At 41.6% G+C, this 20,138-nt stretch overlaps 1 protein-coding gene across 2 annotated transcripts in view; it reads left to right on the top strand.

Moving 5' to 3' along the window:
• Positions 1-20,138, top strand: part of Itpkb (inositol-trisphosphate 3-kinase B) — a 100,620-nt gene that overhangs the window by 49,590 nt on the left and 30,892 nt on the right. The window lies entirely within an intron of this gene.

The following is a 20,138-nucleotide window of genomic DNA, read 5'->3' as shown; positions in this document are numbered from 1 at the left end:
AGTGGCCTGGACCCTCAGTGTTTAGGCTTACAAATGAAATCATAGATGAGAATATCATTTTAAAAGCGTCAGGCCTGAGACCCTTGCATGCATTCATCTGTGTCATGTGGCTGATTGCTCCGAGGAGTTGTTTACCAGTGTCCTCTGTTGTGGAAAGTATTCCACCCGAGAAGAGGAACTCTTTAGGATCCAGGGTCAGGTTTGTATATACTACAACTGTGAGTGCCCCTCTCTGAGATATATATATAAAAAAATAGTGCTGATTCCTCTCCCCGCTCACTGAAGAAAGGATGCTCTGTGAACCCAAATGTAGGCACTCCATAAAGGCCCTTGAGAGAGGCCAGTGGGATCTGTAGGCTGACCGCTCTGTTCGCAGGCCGGTATTTCTTTCCTTCTGGAGAATCATGCCAGGCAGGGTGGTTGGAGAGGGTCTGGTAACAGATAAACAAGTGCTTCCCCTGCTCTGAGTTCTTTGAGGTCCTTCTTCCTTGCTCCCATGCTCCCTTCTGGTCATATTTGTGCTGCTTCCATTGCTGCCTTCTTGATTTTGTTCCTAGTGAGTCTGGCATCAGTACATCATCCCAAGGGTGGGAAGATAAATCCAAGTTAGCGAGAATTGGGGGCCATTTTTCTCCTTTTCCAAGTTCTTTTACTCTTTTGACTAGAAATTTCCTTGCTACTCAGAAAAACAGGTTTTTCATTATGAGACATGCTGTGGGGAATTAGCAGGCTATCTGTACTTTCTTTGAAGGAAATTTAACATTGCATGCTTTGGTCCACCAATGAATAATCTATCTTTGTAAAATATTTTATGATACCCTCATTTCTTTACTTGTTTAAAAAGAAGTTTGGTAAGATAAAAGCTACGTTCTGGGGCACAGGTGTTGTAAGATGCTTGGTGGTTGAGTTTTGGTCTTCTTTCACCCTCCTTGGGCAGGTGGCTTTGCCATTTTCTCAGATGAGGAAAGAAGAGAGGCACAGAAAAGGGAGAGTGATGTGTTGCCCAAAAATCACAATTTCAGGACAAAATATCTAACCAAGGGAAATTTGAGCTTGGCTAGAACTTAGATTAATTCCAAATCTATGCTCCCTTGCTTCCACCATCTTCCCCATTTCACAGATGGCTTATACTGTACAGCTTTCAGTAAGGTCTTTGAAATGGGTAGAGGGCAAGGAGGCAGAGCATGATAGAATGGGTTCTCAGTACTAAGACATGGATTCAAGTCCTAGTTCTGCCTGTGATGAATTCTAGGACTTTGACTAAGTCCAGGAAACTGAGATTCTGTTTCTTTAAGGGTAATCTTAATCCTTGCCATCCCCTGCCTCACAAGGCTATTTTGAGCACCACAAGAAATAATGTATGCAAAAGGGTTCTATCAGCTCTGTAGATGTAAAGGGAGAAAAGGAAGAGGAAAAGGAGAAATAGTCATGGTGGCAGCAAGTTATTTTGTGCTGGGCTATTTAGAGCATGAATGGGGAGCCATTGTTGCAGGCTTTGATGAGGCTTTTTCCTCATCCTCTCTGCCTTGGGAAACCTATTACAGATCCCCAAAGTATGTCTCTTTTAGCCAGGTTCACACAAATTTTTAAAAAACTGGTAACAGGTAGCAGTGCTGGCTGCCCCTTCTGGGCCTGGCTTCCCTCAGTACATCTTGGTAAAGGAGGAAGAAGAAGGTAGGCGTGAGTACTTGGGCAGACAGACCTGTCTTAGGCAGAATGGCATAGGATGGCACAATACAGTGTGATTGCCACCTACTTTGGGAGGTAGAACTGTTGGACTCTCCCTCTAAATATACACCTCCTCCTGAGGCAGAACTCACAAGTGACCTGGAGGTGGGGAACAAAGGCTGGAGGTGTCCTGGATGCTTGAGCAGTTGCCTGGCCTCCTCCCACACCACTTTTAGTTTCTTTTAGCTCCCGTAGCTCCTGTCGAGGAAGAAGGAATCTCCCTCACTGAAGGGGTCCCCTCGAAAGGGTGCTGTCAGCCCATAGCATCTCCATCTATTTCAAACACAAGTTAATCCCAGGGGCAATTTGTTTATTCAGAATCATAGAATCATTTACTTGAGACCTAGTATGGTGTCAGACAGTGTCCTAGTACAGCTAATTCTTAACCTCAGCCTTGCCAGGCAAGTATTATTATCATTCCCATTTTCCAGATGAGGATGTTTAAGTGACTTGTCCTAGGTCACAAAGTGGGCAAAGTGCTGGAATTAGGATTCAAATTTCTGCCTGCTTTGCTCCCAAGGCTTTGCTCTACCTTGCCACTTCACCTTCATTGCCAATACATACAAGTCTCTTTGGGTGTTGCCTGTTCTCAAGAACCAGAATGTCTTGCTGAATGTTATTTATGTTTTTCTAGCTCTCTTAGGGCACTTTGACCAAACACCAAACCAGTGGTTCTCACTTAGGCTGCACTGAGACATGCAGGAGCTTTAACAAATCCCTGTGCCAGTCTGTACTCCATGCTGATTAAATTAGAATCTCTGGAATTGGGACACAGGCACAGTGGGTGTAAAGCTCCTAGGTGATGATGATGAGCAACTAAGGCTAAGGACCACAGTACTGCCCACCCGGCCTTCGGCTGATGATGCTCCTTTGGCTAATGGACATGTGAGCTGTCTGGAATTAAATGTGTGTGTGTGTGGGGGAGGTTTGATTCATTTTTTTTTTTTCAGCCAGCCCTTTAGGTGGCCTACTTACATTGCTGCTATACCATTTCCAGATAGTTTTTTTTAATACTTATTTTTTAGTTTTTTTTTAAATGGATACAATATCTTTATTTGATTTTTATGTGGAGCTGAGGATTGAATACAGTGCCTCAGGTGTACTAGGAAAGCACTCTACCACTTGAGCCACAACCCCAGCCCCCCCCACTTCCAGATAGTTTTGTGAGTGACTTTTCATTTAATGACATTGTTGGTCTTATAAATTACAAGCAGCATTGACCTCCCAGCTTGGACTTCTGAGACACAGATGCTGGAATATAGGCATTTTTTTGAAGGATGAGGTTGAATTATTGCCTGGAAAGTTGGAAATTGTGTTCTGCATGTTGCTAAAAATGATGGCCAGTTAGTAGACCTGTATTTGCTCTTTTTTTAGTGCCAAGGTGAGACATTTAAATATTGTTGAAGGTGGGAAAGAATAAAGCACAACTACAAATCTGCACAATGCAAAACTATGTAAATTGGGTTTAAAATAAAAGATTATGTTTAATTTTGGAATCAAATCTTTTACCTTGATGTGCATGTTTTTCCATATGCCCCAGGTAATTGCAGGAAAGCAGTCTGACATCCTTCAGGTCTCTGTTGGATCTGAGCTCTGGATTTATCAAATGCTCTACACTTGTGACTGTGTCCTCTAGCCAGGATGTCTGTGAAGCAAACTTAAGATACAAGCTCTCTTGCATAATGCCAGGCACAGGGCATGTACCCAACCCATACTAATTCCATTCCCTTCTTCCTGTGAACTAATTTAAAGATGGAGATGTCAGCAATAGTCTAACCTAAAGATAACAAAATACAGTCTAGTAAGAGGAAAAAAGGCTGGTTTTAGATGGGGCTGTTATTTCCTGGTTGGCAAGAAAGGAGCCACCTAGCTTCTCCCTGGGAACCAGCAGCAGGAACTATGGGCTGCAAAGTACACTCTTAGGTCTCTTTAGGCCACTGGGCTTGATGGCGTGAGGGGAAGCTGATGGTTAATTTTTCTGGGCAAGGCACTCAGCTTGAAAGACCACCACCACTGGCATGAATAATTTTTGCTAAATGGAGTTTTCAGAGGGCTAGACTGACCACTTAGCATTTGGGGCCTTTTTCTTGGCAAAATGAGATAACACAGCCACTTAGATTATTCACAAGTTGTGTTCATGTTGAGGGTGGGAGAGGTCTTGGCCTTAACCAAGATAGGATAGAACTTTTCCCCTTGTTTACCCTAGGGACAGGCTAGCTCTTCTGTGCCCAGATAGCTTCAACACAATGGGCAGGATGAATCCTCCAGGTGAGCAAAGGCACCTAAAATGTCTCTCTGACAGCAGTGCCTTTGACTTTGGCTTGAGTTGCATCTCAAACTAGGCTGGGTCTCTGAGAAGTTCCTATCACACATGTCGGGCTTTTGTCCCTGCTGAAAAACCTGATCATCTTTTTTTTTTTTTTTTTCCTTCCTCTCCCTACTGTGGGGTTGTTGCTTTCCTTTTTCATAAGAATCGTGGATAACTTCATACTAATCCTGGTAAAGGTGCCTCGTTCCCCAGCTGTTCCCGGGGTGGGGGTGTGTGTGGGGGAAAGCCCTAAACCATTTAGCATTTCCTCTTTTAGGGGAAAAGGTGACATATTCTGCTGCTCTTGTTTATTCGCGGGTGCTCAACTCCCACTTTTAAATAGGTTTAAAACTATACTGCCTTTCAGATCTCAAGGAAGGCGAATTAAATTTCAGGAGTGCGGCTACTTTCAGAGTCTCGCTGATTCGGGACTTTGGGTCGCCCCGCTTCGCGTGCTCCGCCTCATCCTCCTAGCGCTCTGGCCCTCTCCCACTTGCTTCTCCCCATGCTCCGCCCCGCCCTCCACGTCCTGCGTCATGGAAAGGCGGGGCGGGGCCGCTCTCCTGTGGTCGCGGGAGCCGGGAGGCGTGCAATGGTCCCTCCGCTTGCAGAGTGGGGAAGCTCCATCCTGATCCCTGTCCGGACAGCGGTAGGGTTGACCCCAAGCTGTCAGTAATCCGTGTTAAAGTCGGAGGTGGTGGGTCTTCGTGAGGTGTCCGCATCAGTAGTAAGACTACAGAATCTTCGGACTCCCCCCCCCCCCTTCTGCGTGGCCATCACTTTAACCCTCCTTAGGTTTTCTTCCTGCTTGGGAAATGAGAGCTTTTACACTAATAAAAGGGATTTTCCAGAAGTCACACGCTTTCTTAATCCTGTCTCTGGAAAAACAGAATTTAAAACAAATAACCTTTATTTAAAAAATGTTATATGTACATTGTGATAACAGGATAAGTCCAGAAGACTATACAGTGAAAATCACCTATATTTACCCTCTTAGATTTTCCCTTACCATTGAAAACAAAAACAAAACAAGAACAACAAAAAACTGCTTTTATATTGTCAAAGTTAAATTTTAAGTATATTGTTTTTAGTTGCTTTCCTTTTACATAAAAATCGTGGATAATGAAGAACATGTTCATTCTCATATCTTTCACCTTCAACCACCAGTTGAAAAGGGAAATAGAACATTGACTTAAGTTAGTCCTCACAATTTAATTTTTTTTGGAAACCATCCCAGGACCACGGGATTTCAGAGTTCAGTAATATTTTTGAGTTTATGTGGCTAATCCTTCCATTTTCTGGACCTCTGCTCAAGTGAAATGACTAGCTTGGGGTTGCCAGATTAGCTTCAGAAGAACCCGTATTTCTGCCTCCAAAGTCAGACTCCTCCCCAAACTGTAGGAACCCGAATTATCACAGCTCACTTTTTAGGTCATATTTAAAATAAGATCAAAGGCAGAGAAGAGAGGAGACAAGGCAGTCACATTAGAAAAGGGGCAGTTTTTCTTGGAATTTTGGTACATTTTCAATTCCTTTTTTACAAATGAAGCAGAGTGATGTTTTCTAAAATACTGAACAGATAGATGCTGCCACCATTGGAAGCAAACACCAGCAAGGAGATATGTTGAGAGGCAAAGAATTCTGCCTTAGAGAGGGACCCATATCTTTGGGACAGATGCACCAGTCCCCTGAAGAGGTTGGTTCTGTGACTAGGGCCAAGTGCTGACACCTATATGCCTTCCCTTACAAGCCTGCACTCTGCACAACCAACTTTCCTCCTGTGTCAACAGCACCTAGCAGAGACTTGCTCCCTGGGTTTCACTTCTTGGCATTTGCTCTACTTGATTGACACCTCTGTCTTTTTGGGGAGGCCTCACTCTTCACACAGGAAACCTCCTTCCTGAGAGCAGAGCTTGACCTAGAATAAGTCCACTGTGAATGTAATTGTTGAAATCATGTAAAAACCTCATCAAGCCTTTGCCCAGTGCCGGCTCTTTTAGGAATAGATAAATCACCCCCCCCCCCAACAGGGACTGATCCTGGTGATAATAATGAACTGGTAGTGTTTAGTACTAGACACTTTACCTATTAATACTCAGGTGTCCTGGACTCATTTTACTTATATAGAAACTGATGGGGACAGGGACAAGTTCACCTGAAGTTACACAGTTAGGAAATGACAGAGGTAGAATACTTAAGCCTCCAGAGACAGTGTTTCTAACCTTTAGACTAGATTAGATTAGTTGGCTTCCTGCCAGGACCCCAGGCCCTTTGTGGCAGCATACTCTTAAGAGACTTGTAGCCATCTGCAGGAGATTTTATTTTTTTCTTCTTTGAGTAAGAGTCTGGGGTCTCCCCTAAATGTGCATGACCACTAGTTTTTTCTGTCATTTTATTTGATTTTCCATAGGCTATTTTGTCCAGTTTAATAACTGTCATTTAGGTATCCATCTTTTGTAAAAAGAAAAAAAAAAACGAAACTTTTTTTTTTTTGTAAGAATAAAGTTCTAAAAATAGTCTTTGTTAGCTTCCATATCTTGGTTTGGCATTTGGACAAATGTGACCAGAGAGTATATTCTGGAGTTGCACAAAACTATCTAAATCTAGACTCTGCTATTGACTGGTAACATGTCTTTTTTTCTTTTTCATTCCTTCATTTTGCGTTCAAAGTATTCAAGTATTGCCTGCATAGATGTATCACAGCAAGTGAAATAGTACAAGTGAAAATACCTGAACAAATGAAATAATACATTTTAAAGAATATAAAGATGTTGCCACTCATCTCCCCCTCAATCCTGACCTTCTTAATCAGTGTTAGCTACATTCTTCTCCTGGAAAATTTACTTAATTTCTCCAAGATTGTTTCTTATCTGCAACAGAAGGGTGGTGCCCACTTCTGTACAGGACTGAAGGTGGTATATGTACACGCGTATGTTAATGGTTGTGATCAGGTGGAAGGAGCATAAGTGTATTATAGCTGCAGTAAGTTGCATCTTCAGCATGAAAGAGAGGTTCTCCAACTTTCCCCTTACTTTGTTTTTCTAGGTTTCTCTAGCTTGCAACCTCTGGTGCAATCCAAAGCCCAAAGGTATTGGCAGGGATGGTACTGCTTGACTCTGAGTTGGACCCAGAAGGGGCAGGGGGTGGAGGTACATCCAGGGTGGGTCTGAGTTCCAGGGCTTCTAATCTTGGTGCTACACATGTCTGAGGTTCAGATGGGGTCCGAGAACTGAGGAGGAAGGAAAGGTTGCTTGAAACCCTTGTGTACTCAGTTGGTTGCTCTCCTTCTCTGGAGGAAACCTCACAGTTCACCTGCTTTTCTTCTGCACTTCTTTCTGCTTCCTCCCGTTTGACACAAAGGGCTGTCCCCAGCCCTGGTGGCATCTTGCCTGGGTTGCTAATAATAGAGTAGGGTACATCTGCCAGGCAATGAAGCAGAAGGCCATCCCAGCTCTGCTCTTTTGCACTGATCCTGGCAGACTTCTGTGGGCTGGATTGGTAAATATCCTTGTGAGCAGAATAAGTCTTTGTGTGTCCTGGAACTGGAAGGGCTGATGGGGATGTCTTTGGCTTCAAGATCTTAGCTGAACAACGTTTCATATACCTCTAGGCTTCCAAACCATCCCCAGGGCAGGGAAGAGAGGGTTTGCAGGTTTGGAGAGAAAGCTGTGGGAACTGGAAGGGTTCTAGGAGAGTATGTTTAATTTGTACCTGAAAGGCAACATGGCACAGTTATGTTGATTCTTTTTCAGGGCTCAAAAGCCAAAAGAAGAATAGTAAAAGCTCTGCAATTTTCCTCTTATCCCCCAAGCTTACTATCCAATTCAGTAGGTTGCTTATGCAGCTTGCTTGGGGAAACATTGTTAAAAATTATTTAAGAATACTGAAGCAGCTACCTAAATTATTTCCAAATTAAGATGTGATTTTAGTCTTCTTATGAATTAGAATAAAATACTTCCAGACTTCTGGGCTGTTCTCAAGGCAATTTTGCTAGATAACAATAACTTGCACTTAGGACCTGTTTTGTGGTTGCAAGGTACTTTCACATCTGTTTTCTCACTTGGTGTCATGATAACCTTGGGATACGGGCAGGGCATATTTTCTTGTTATCCCTAGTTTGCAGATGAGGAAGCCAAGGTTTTTAGGAGGTTGAGCCACTGCTCAAGGTCACATCAGAGTGAGGGATGGAGTGGCAGAGAGGGCCATCCAGCTGTCTTCCCTAAATCATCTTGCCCCACACTGAGATGAAATAGCAGGGAGCCTCTGGGACCTACAGTCCCTTTTAACTCTTATATTAAAGAACTCCTCAGGGTTCTTAGTGAGTTGTGTGCACATGCTTGGAGTGGCTTTTCTGAATTGCCATTCTCTGCTTCCTTAGAATTGCTGTGTTAATATTGAAACCAAGATGGCTGGCTTTTACCCATCAGACTTACCCTTTTATTGCAAAGTGCCAGAGTAGTATGAAGTAGGCTGGGAGTGTACCTGATTATTCTTTCTACATTGCTTTGAACATCAAAATTATCTTCAGATAACTGAGTTAGAAGACTGTATTCAAAAGTCATCATACAGCAGCCAGATGTTCATTTTACTAAATGGAAAATATGACTCAGACCTGAAGTTAGTCTGACCCTTTAAGCAGGCAAATTAGCCATTGAGAATGAAGTCTTTGCTTTTGGATTGTAGAGAATGTAGGAGCAGGGATCCCAAGTTCCAGTGGTTTGGTTGAGTCCTCCCTACTTCTGTTATTTGGACTTGCTTTTGCTCTGACCAGACACTAGAAGATATTCTACTGAAAGTGTGCCAAATTTCTGATGGGGCTCAGAAGGGTAACTGGAAGAGTACTTGAGTGGAACTGTAGCTGAGGGGATGATATTGAGGAGCAAGGTAGAGACTCAAGAAAACTATGTACATTCTTTGCTCTTAGTTATTGGATGAACCAGCATTTGTACATGAGAGCTTTATCTGTACTCATTCCATGTGATCCTCACAGTGCTCAAGGATGTGAGCAGAGCAGCGAATACCATCCTATCATACAGAGGAAGTAGACACTAAGAAGCAGGAAGGTTGAGCAATTTGCCCACAGTTCTACAGCTAGTAAATGGCAGAGCTGGCACCAAAACCCAGGTCTGTTGGCCCTTAACTGTTCTTTGCAGGATGCCATCCAGGCTTCTTCCCCTTCCTTCCTTTCCCCACAGCTCCCCAGTGGCTCCTAGCCATCCAGCTGGCTAGTGGTAAGGGAAGTGATAAAGAAAACTTTTCCAGTTCGGATATGTTTCTGGAAACAAGTGAACCCATATCTATGTCCCGATCTGTGCTTAGGATTTGGGGGATGATCTGACTGAACCTTGATACTTAGCTTAGGACCTCCTGAGAGTGCTTATGTAAGTGTTTCCAGTGTGGCCAGCTTCTTGAAGGCTGCTAATGGAAAGTAGTAAGAGTTCCATTTTCCTGTTTCAAGCAAGCATTTCCCCCTTGGGTTATAGCAACCACTTCCTCCTCAGCACCCAGTGGGACATGGGTAAACACCCATTACAGCAGAGTATTCCCTTCTGAGAACCTCACTGGGTTCCTTTTTTTTTTTTTTTTTTTTGTCTTTTTAAAAGTCTTTAAACATAGTGGGTTCTGCAGGACAAGTCTGCTTCCCCTCTGGTTTAGAGTTTTCATAGTCCTCTACAGTGGCCTTGGAAACAGAAAACCCACACAGAGGTCAAATGCAGTTCCCCCATTGTTTTGTCATTCTGCTCTGTTTGGGAGGGAACTGGGCTGGGGTCACCTTGGTAGGAATGTGGAGTCATTAACCATTATGGAGAGTACTGGATCAGCCAAAGGCTTGTGGGTAAACAGGAAGGTGACAGATTTGGCGGGTCATTAAGAATGGTCAGAACACTAGAATAGTGGTTCTGAAAGTGGGGACAGGGAACAGAGCAGGCCTGGTGGGCAGGTACTGAGAAAAGGAAACAAATAAGGATTGTGAAGAAATTGGAAGGGCATGAGGGATTTTGAGAAAAGATGATTAAAGGATTTGAAGAGCATTGTTAATTTTAGATCTTTTAAAATACTTGTCATTGCTCATTTGGGATCTAAAACAAACAAACAACAACAAAAGAAAAAAATCTTCTAAATCCACCCTAGTTTTTCTTAGAGCCTTGAAGTCCATGGAATGCTATCACCAGAAAAATCATTGTGGTGTGGAATTTTGTTACTTCTGAATTTATAGGGTGGCAATTGAGATCAAGTTGGGGAATGGAGGAGTTTGGAGCATGTATGGGCCATAAAAACCTTTCACCACTGTCTCTTAGCCAAAAAAGGGGAAAATAAGTCAAGCCACCCTTTGTGTGTTTGTGCTTAACCTTTATGCATTATTTCACAGAACAATGAAAGAGTGGGTCCCTGAGCCTATCTGTCAGGGATCTCTCAGCAGCATAAGCAGGAGCTTCCTACAGCTCTGCCGGATTTACTAGACTGTCCAGATATAGAAACTTAAATTGCAAACTGGCTTGTCGTGTTTCTTGCTTTGTGAAGACAGACGATAAAATTGAAAAGCCAGAAAATGTCAACATTTAACATGTATCTAATGTATATGGATGGGTCAGTCTTTATCTACACAGTGTCTGTAGTTTGTATTTATACTATGCCGTCCTTACCTCCTATATCTGCTCTATATCTAGAAGCTTCAGAAAGACCTACCTAAGATGCTAGGGAATTTCAGAGGATCCCTTTATAAGTGAGAGTTTTATAGGTGAAAGCAAGATACACAGATACAAGATACAGAATACAAGCAAGATCCAAACAAAGATACACAGGCCCACTTTTTCCCAGAAATATCTCAGTACTGGAAACGTCATTATCACTTTCACTACAGGTTGGAATTGGGCAGTTCTTGTTGCCCACCTGGTTGCTGTGATTGTCTTTAGACCAACCAATGGCCTTGTGTTAGCTTTCCTTAAATCATCTCCCCCTCTAAGCAAGACAGAGCCTATGTTTGCATGGTTTGTCCAATTCATCTATTTTAAATGGGACTTTCTAGAAGAATGTCCTTGCCTTACACTTGGTACTATCTAATGCATGCTTATCACTTTCACAAGCAGGATTCCAGTTAGGAAGGGCCATCATTCTGGGTATGACAGGTTTTGATTTTTAATTACTGGAATTGAGGCACAGAAGCCAAGGGCAAGATCTCTACCTGGGCCTATTTCCCTTCCCAAGTTCACATCTGTCTTAGGAGCTGCAGTGTGAAGACAGTGAGGTTGCTGCCCAACCTAAGTAAATCTGAGATCCATTCAGTGATACTGCCTCCCACCGAGGAAGGACATATACTTCTTTATAGCATACCTGGCACGATGCTCCCCACCCCTGCCTGTGGACCAGTTCTTTATCTGTGGCACAAAAATGCTCTTCCCACTTCTTTATTGGCCTTTGAAGGCATTTTCTTTCAACAGATCACACCTCCAGTTTGAAGGATTACTAAAACAGAACATGCTCCTCATGAAAGAGCCCTGGTCTAAAGTAAAGGGTTAAAAAAGAAATCCATCTTCTTTTCTCCTTTGGACAGTTATAGTGGCCTCACATCTGATCTTTGTTGTTTTCACCCTTTCCCATCTGCTTTCTGTTCCCCAGGTTCACTCTACACACAGGCAGAATGATCCTTTAGAATGTAAGCTGGATTATGACACACCTCCCTTAAAACACTTCCGTGGCCTTCCACCTCACATAACATCCCAAATCCTATTAACAGTCTGGAAAACTGTGCAGGTACTGATCTCTTTTTATTCCACCACCCCTTTTGCACACTCCATTCATACTCCATTTGCTGTTCCTACCAGCTTTTAAACTTGCCAGCACACCCAGTCTCAAGGCCCAGGTTTTTGGCCGTTCCCTCTACTGCCTTTCCCTCTCCAGTTCGTGGTCCAGCCCCACATTTCCTTCAGAAAAGGCCCATCAAAGACATCATACTCTTCTCATCATACCCTCCAGCTGCTCCCTTTTCTTCTACCTGAGTTTATTTGTCTTCAAAATATTTATTGCCACCTGATGCAATATATGCTTATTTATCATCTCCTCCCTCCATTTACAAGGGAAGCTGCTTCAATGGTAGGGACTGTGTTGTGCTCACTGCTAAATCCTTCACACCTAGAATGGTGGCACATCTGCAAATATTTGTCTAACAGTGAATGAATGAATGAATGAATGAATGAATGAATGAATGAACAAACGAATCCATGAGCAATGACATTTGTTAAGTCTCTTTATTGAGTACTGAGTTTCTAGTAAAGGGTACAAAGATATCATGAACCCTGCTCCCAAGCTGCTCACTGCTTTGATCTTTTTTTTTTTTTTTCTTTGTGGAAGGATTTCCTATGTAAGTAACTTCCCATTCCTGTTCTTGCCATGCTTTTGAATGTTGGAAAAGTCTCCTTCACCTTATGGTTCTAGATGTCTGTTATCAAAATGGCCCTTCACTAGGTGTCTAGAGCAGTCAGCCCATTCAGGGAACTTTTCAGTCTTAACCTTGTGGAACCTTCATAGAGGGGAAGGAAGCTCTATTGCTCCCTCAGATGAAGGGAGCTTTTGGAGGGGACCATGTTCTCAGAGCAGATACAGGAAGAGGCACCAAAGGAGCTGAGTGAGATATGGCTGCGGTTTCTTCATGTCGTCTGTTTATTTGGTGATCTGTATAATTTTTAAATTGTAAAAGTAAGCTAACCACAGTACATAAAATTTGAAAATAAAGAGAAAGAACATCTATTAGTATAAACTTACCATCAAAACTAAGCATGTGATTCTGTTGCTTATTAATTAATTGGTCAGTTTATATTTTACTTGACTCAAAAAGGATTTGAGGATGCTTACACATTTACTTGCATGCAGTACAATGGAATATAAATCAATAGGGATCAAAAGTTCAAATGGTTTATTAAAGTCAGTTTAAAATTAATGTGCAGGAATACCTACTACTGCAACCATAAATTGGTTTATTTCTACTCAATCTTTGAAGTATGTCCATTTGGGGGCTGGGGGTTGAACACTGTGGAAGAGTATTTGCCTAGTATGTGTGAGACTCTGGGTTTGATTTCCAGCAGTGCAAAAACTAAAATATAAAGTATGTCCATTTTTCATAGCCCATCCCTCTCTTCCCCCATTGTAGCAAAAATTTCCATGTTTCTTTCTAATCTTTATCATTAAGGACTGAATGATCAATCCCAAGGATGTACCCATAATTTATTTAGTCATTCCTCTATTGTTGAATGTTGGGCTATTTTCAATACTATTGTTATTAGAAACAATGGCTTAATTAACATTTTTGTGCTTGTAACTTTTTCCATATTTTAAAGTATTTCCTTAAGTAGATTTCCAGAAGTAAAATAAGTAAATGAAAGGTTGAGACATTATTATGGGCCTTGAAACATATTCCTGAGCTGTTTTCCCAAAAGATCATGGCATTTGGGATGTGTCCCAACAGTGTATTTGTGTACATCCTGCTGTAATCTTCTCATCATCAATAGTCTTTATTATTTTTCTGGTTTTTGTGAATTTAGTATGCAGTTTATTGTTTTCATTATATGTATGTTGAATCATATGGATGTAATCAGGTTATCTATTGGCATCTTACAGTTTTTCTTATGCATTTGCTTGATTCTTTATATTCAAAAATCTCTTTAAACCTTCAACCATAATGTTTTTTTTTTTTTTTAAAGAGAGAGTGAGAGAGGGAGAGAGAGAGAGAGAGAGAGAGAGAGAGAATTTTTTTTTAATATTTATTTTTTAGTTATCGGCGGACACAACATCTTTGTTTGTATGTGGTGCTGAGGATCGAACCCGGGCCGCACGCATGCCAGGCGAGCGCGCTACCGCTTGAGCCACATCCCCAGCCCAACCATAATGTTTCATAAGACAATTTCTCCAGTTTATTTGAATTTTGCATTGGTTTGCAGATTTTTTTTGCTTTTGATTCTTAGAAGTATTACATTTTGGAGAGTCAGAGTTCATGGTAATTTTGTCATTTATCAAGAGTTGATTCCAAGTTCATTAGCCCAAAGTCAAGGCCTTTGCTGATCTTCACTTAGTTATTCCAGAAACTTCCCCTTCTGTTCTATTAACACCTTCTCATCAGAAATCTGAACCAGTGGAATATCTAGTAGATGATTTTTAAAAAATATTCCCCTCTTCTGTAGTGACAAATTTATTTTCAGTAAATAATTGAGAAATAAAACAAATAATAATGGTTAGAAAAGAAATACAAGCAGTGAAATTTTTCTGTTGTTGAATTTTGTGTATATGATCATGCCAGTAAAAAAAGCGGGAAGGGTTAGTAATGGATTTAATACTTGATAATCACATTATGCTTATTTTGGAAAATTATACTTACATATATTGGTCTATAGCAGTGATTAATAAGAATCCTACAGTTTCAGTTTCTGAATCTTCTGTAAACTTGTCAGACTTCATGAAAGTCTGTCTTCTTTGTGTTTTCAACACATTTAGTAGACAGAACCAGATTTGTCAATCTCCTCCCATAGATGGTTGTAAAGTATTTTTTATTCACACTCATTTTGAAAAGTTTTTCACTAAAAAGCAACAGATATACAAGTAGATTTTTAAAAAAATCTTAAACATAAAGGAGATCTGGCAAAAATTAACAAAAATGCCATGACACAATAAATTCCAGATGTTGCAATACTGTCCCTGTCTTTAGTTCATCAGGATTTTAACGGTCTCTGCTGTTGAAAAGTTTAAAACACAAATTGAAACTCCCAGTGGTCTCCTCAGGTGACAGGATGGGTGCAAGAAAATCAGGCTCAATGTTTTGTCCTTATAATGCCTGTGCCTCCACTTTTATGTCTGATCTGGGCATCTAGTTCAGGAACATGTAATAACACAGGATCTGGGTGACAAGCCACACCAGAGTGAGCTCTGTTGATACAGAATCCTGTGAACCTCTCTTGAACATGGGGAACTGAGTCTGTGTGTCAGTGGCTGACTATAACTGCAAGTTCTCTGAAAGAACTTCAGTATAGAATTTAATATTTGTTCAAGGACAGGTAATAAGTCCATGTGAATTCAAAGCTTACATATATTATTAAAAGTCTATGGCTGAGGGCTGGGGTTATGGCTCAGTGGTAGAGCACTTGCCTAGCATGTGTGAGGCATACTAAAAAGTCTATGGTTGGGAATGTAACTTAGTGATAGAGCCCTTGCTTAGCATGGTGAGGCACTCAAAAGAGAAAAGTTTAAAGTAGAAAGTAGCGCAGTTATTAAGGATTAGTCAAAATATTGGGTGAGCTGGAATATGTTAATTTGAATTGTCTGCTAGTCATGATGATAAAAGTCTATCAGTTTTAGTATTGTTTTAAATTCCCTGTAGGCAATGTACCCTCTTATCTCCTGCCTCTGCAGCCAGCTGCTTCGTTGGCCATCCCTGCCTGCCGAGCTGTGCTGCTTGCTATTCTCTGTGTGCCTTTCTGTTTTTCTGCTTTGGCTCTTGCTTTTCCCAGGCCTAAAATCCTACCCTCAGTCTCTACGCTTACACATACATGCTATCCATCTTAGCTTTCAAGATTCAGTTTAAATACCACATTTTCCATGAAACTTCCTTAATTTATCCCCCTTCTTCTGAAGTATTACCCCCTTCTGATTTCCTGTAGCACAATATCTGCACTTTTCTTTACAAAAATCATTCTTATTTTTCTACCCTCCATTTCAGTTCTTGAGGCCCATGTTCATCCTTTTAGTGAATGGTGGGCCTCCCAGGATTTAGGCCTGAACTAGAACACAGTCTAGATTTGAATGGATAAATTACGCAACGTGGTAATGTGCAAAAGGAAGGGAAAATGGGCAGCAAGGGCCACTGGAGTTCCTAGACAGGAGGAATGAGTGAAGGCTGTCATAGTCAGAAAGGGGTTGGGAGCCTGGGGAGAGCCTAGCAGGATGGGTTTGCTCTCCCTAGGTGTAGACACCTGTGAAGGGAAAGGATAAGGAAGAGCTGGTGGCCTGCTGTTCAGGCAGCACTGAGGTTCTTCCCTAGCTCCTTCTCTGCTGAGTTGTGGTCCTGGGTAAGTCCCTTCCACTCCCTGGGCATTGATGGATGTCATTACCCTAGGTATATGTATGACTGCACAGATGTTGGGACACTACATTGTGTACAACCAGAGAAATGAAAAGTTGTGCTGCAATTGTGTACAATGAACCAAAATGCATTCTGTTGTCATATATACCTACTTATATATATTTATTTATACCTACATATATATTTATTTATTTGTTCTAGTCAGTTGTACATGACAGCAGAATGTTCTTCGATTAATTGTACACAAATGGAGCAGAATTTTTCACTTCTCTGGTTGTACCCAAAGTAGGGTCACACCGTTCGTGCAATCATACACATACCTAGGGTAATAATGCCCATTTTATTCCACCATTTTTCCTGCCCCCATGCACCCTCCCCACCCTTCCCTCCGTTTTGCCCAAGGTTCCTCCATTTTTCCCATGCCCCAGCCCCCCATTATGGATCAGCATCCACTTATCAGAGAGAACATTTGGCCTTTGGTTTCTTGGGATTGATTTACTTTGCTTAGCATGATATTCTCCACCTCCATTCATTTACCTGCAAATGCTATAATTTTATTCTCTTTTAATGCTGAGTAATATTTCATTGTGTATATGTACCACAGTTTCTTTATTCATTCATCCATTGAAGGGCATCTAGGTTGCTTCCACAGTTTAGCTATTGTGAATTGAGCTGTTTGAACATTAATGTGGCTGTGTTATTATAGTATGCTGATTTTAAATCCTTTGGGTATAGACCGAGGAATGGGATAGCTGGGTCAGACGGTGGTTCCATTCCAGGTTTTCTAAGGAATCTCCATACTGCTTTCCAGATTGGTTGCACCAATTTGCAGCCCCACCAGCAGTGTATGAGTATGCCTTTTCCCTCATATCCTCGCCAACATTTATTGTTGTCTGTGTTCTTGATAACTGCTATTCTTACTGGCATGAGATGAAATATTAGAGTAGTTTTGATTTACATTTCTTGAATTATTAGAGATGTTGAACATTTTTTCATATATTTGTTGATCGTTTCTATATCTTCTTCTGAGAAGTGTCTGTTCAGCTCCTTAGCCCATTTATTGATTGGGTTATTTGTGGGGTTTTTTTGGTGTTAAGTTTTTTGAGTTCTTTATATATCCTGGAGATTAGTGCTCTATCTGATGTGCGTGTGGCAAAATTTTGCTCCCCAAATGTAGGGTCTCCCTTCACCTCATTGATTGTTTCTTTTGCTGAAAAGAAGCTTCAGTTTGAGTCCATCCCATTTATTAACTCTTGGTTTCATTTCTTGCACTATAGGAGTCTTGTTAAGGAAGTCAGGGCCTGATCAGACGTAATGAAGATTTGGGCCTACTTTTTCCTCTATTAGGCGCAGGATCTCTGGACTAATTCCTAGGTTTTTGATACATTTTGAATTGAGTTTTGTGCATGGTGAGAGCTAGGGATTTATTTTCATTTTGCTGTGTATGGATTTCCAGTTCAACCAGCACCATTTGTTGAAGAGGCTATCTTTTCTCCAATGTATATTTTTGTCTAGTATAAGATAATTGTATTTATGTGAGTTTACCTCTGTGTCTTCTATTCTGTACCATTGGTCTACAAGTCTATTTTGGTGCCAATACCATGCCGTTTTTGTTACCATAGCTTTGTAGTATAGTTTAAGATCTGGTATTGTGATGCCTACTGATTCACTCTTCTTGCTAAGGATTGCTAAGGCTAATATGGGTCTCTTATTTTTCCAATTGAATTTCATTATTGCTTTTTCTATTTCTATAAGGAATGATGTCAGAATCGCATTGAATCTGTGTAGCACTTTGAGTAGTGTGGCCATGTTGACAATATTTATTTTGCCTATCCAAGAGCATGGGAGATCTTTTCATCTTCTAAGGTCTTCTTTAATTTCTTTATTTAGTGGTCTGTAGTTTTCATTATAGAGATCTTTCACCTCTTTTGTTAAGTTGACTCCCAAATATTTTGTTTTTTTTGAGGCTATTGTGAATGTGGTAATTTTCCTAATTTCTCTTTCAGAGGATCCATCACTGATATATAGAAATATATTTGATTAATGGGTATTGATTTTATATCCTGCTACTTTGCTGTATTTGTTTATTAATTCTGGAAGCTTTCTGGTGGAGGTTTTTTTTTTTTTTTTTTTTTTTTGGATCTTCTAAGTATAGAATCATGTTGTCAACAAATAATGATAGTTTGAATTCTTCTTTTCCTCTACTTTCTATCATTTAACCCTCTCCTTATCTCTCTACTGAGAAGCCCATTGGTAGCTGGCCCTCCATGGTCATTTCTTTCTCTTTTGGCAGGCTGGTGGGGAAGAGAGAAGATGGCCACACCTTTGGGTCAACACTCAAAATACAGTTGGCTGGTGCACTATGAAATACCAAGACTTTCCTCTGGCATTTTGAGTGTTGAGTTTCATGGCCAACATGTTTGACTTCCTCCTAGGCCTACCTTAAAGGTTCCCCTGAGAATCTCCTTGCCCAGGCTGGGTCATAGCTGGCAATCCCAAATGCCATGTGCCCCCATTTATAAATTCCCACCTTGGAGGCAGGTCAGAGTCGTGCACTATGCAGCTGCTATGTGAAGATATTCCCCTTTCCCTACTGAGCAGCCAGTAGAGCAGGAAAGACTGGGTCAGGTGGATTTGGTGGTCTGTGTGCTTTATCCTGTAGACCTTGAATGGTCACGTCTGACTTTGCATGTGGTATAACATTCAGTTTCCCAAGCACTTCCTTGCCTCCCTGCCCAATCCTGCGTACAGTTTAACAGATGTTGCATGGCTGTGCGTTTTCATCTCTGTTTGCGTCCCAGCAAATCAGGTGACTTGACTACATTTATGTGGCCTGTAAGAAGACCACAGTGGAAGTCTTATGGCTTTCCTCAGCACTTTCCTTTGTCTCTAAATCCAGTGGCTAACTCCAGATGCTGTCAGAGGCCAGCTGACAGAGAAAGAGCATCCCAAGGTGCTGCTGCTCAGCTGCGGCCCTTCAAAAAGGCATTGGAAATCTGGATTTTTTAAATGTTGGCAATGAATTTAGAAAAAAAGTAAAACTGAAAAAAGAATGTCTGCTGTTCTTTGGCATGAACCTTTTCCCTCTATCATCTGGTCACTTGTTGCTGATGGATTTTTCGATCCAGGCTTAGGGGGAGCTTTGCTGGCTGGTTTTTCTGTTAAGGGGAAAGGAAAGAAGTAAGTTTGGGAAAAGGGAAGAGGAAACCGTTTGAGGGTTTTCTGGTCCCTTCACATCCTGCTGGCCAAGTGGTGTGTACATAGCTCAGCTGCCTGCATTCCCAGGGCACATACTTTCCATTTTCCTCGGTCACCCTGAATTCTGGAATTCTTTGGCAGTTTATTGACTTGCTTCCTTTTCCGAAAATTGAAGTGACGACTGTTTAAAACTATTTTTCTCCATGTGGGTTTTTCCTTGGTGACTTCACTCAGAGACAGATGTGCCCTATTAATAGCATCAAAAGTTAAGGGGAAGAAATAATCCAGCTGGTTCTGTTCCCTAGAAATGATGTTACAGTTCTTACATGCTGGCTATCCCCAGAGACCTCGGAGGGGCTGAGCCTGCAAGAGGGCTAGAGTCACTGTGAAAGTCCGGAGTCCCTCCCTCTAGGATGGAGTCCTTGAGTGAATTGCATTGCTCACCTAGCGTAGCTCTCAGACCCTAGCCAGACTCCCTGCTCAGAAACTGCTCTGTGACTTCCACTGGGATATATATACAGTGCTTAGCAGATAGCAGGTAGACTTGCTAAGGATGTTCGCTGGCTTCATAGATTGTCAAAGGCACACATTCAGATCCTGCTTCCTGAACCTGGAGGCTTGGAGCCAGTTAAGGATGAAAAACCCTGTCTGTGAGAGCAGACCATTCTTCCAAGTGACTCCGTGGTGATTTCAGCTCAGGATCTCTGGCTGCAAGGACCTCAGGGGTCACCTTTGTTTCATCCTCTGCCATTCCAGAATGCATTCTTCAGAGAAATATGTGTGTCCCTTAATAATGTTTCCTTTCCCCTTCTCAGTAGGAAGGACATGGAATGGTCTTCT

Source organism: Marmota monax, unplaced genomic scaffold, assembly GCF_021218885.2.
Source record: "Marmota monax isolate L192 unplaced genomic scaffold, Marmota_monax_Labrador192_F-V1.1 WCK01_AAM20220418_F8-fsc00153, whole genome shotgun sequence".
Lineage (NCBI taxonomy): Eukaryota > Metazoa > Chordata > Mammalia > Rodentia > Sciuridae > Marmota > Marmota monax.
Note: the sequence above shows the minus strand (reverse complement) of the source record. Positions and strands in the feature narration are given on the sequence as shown.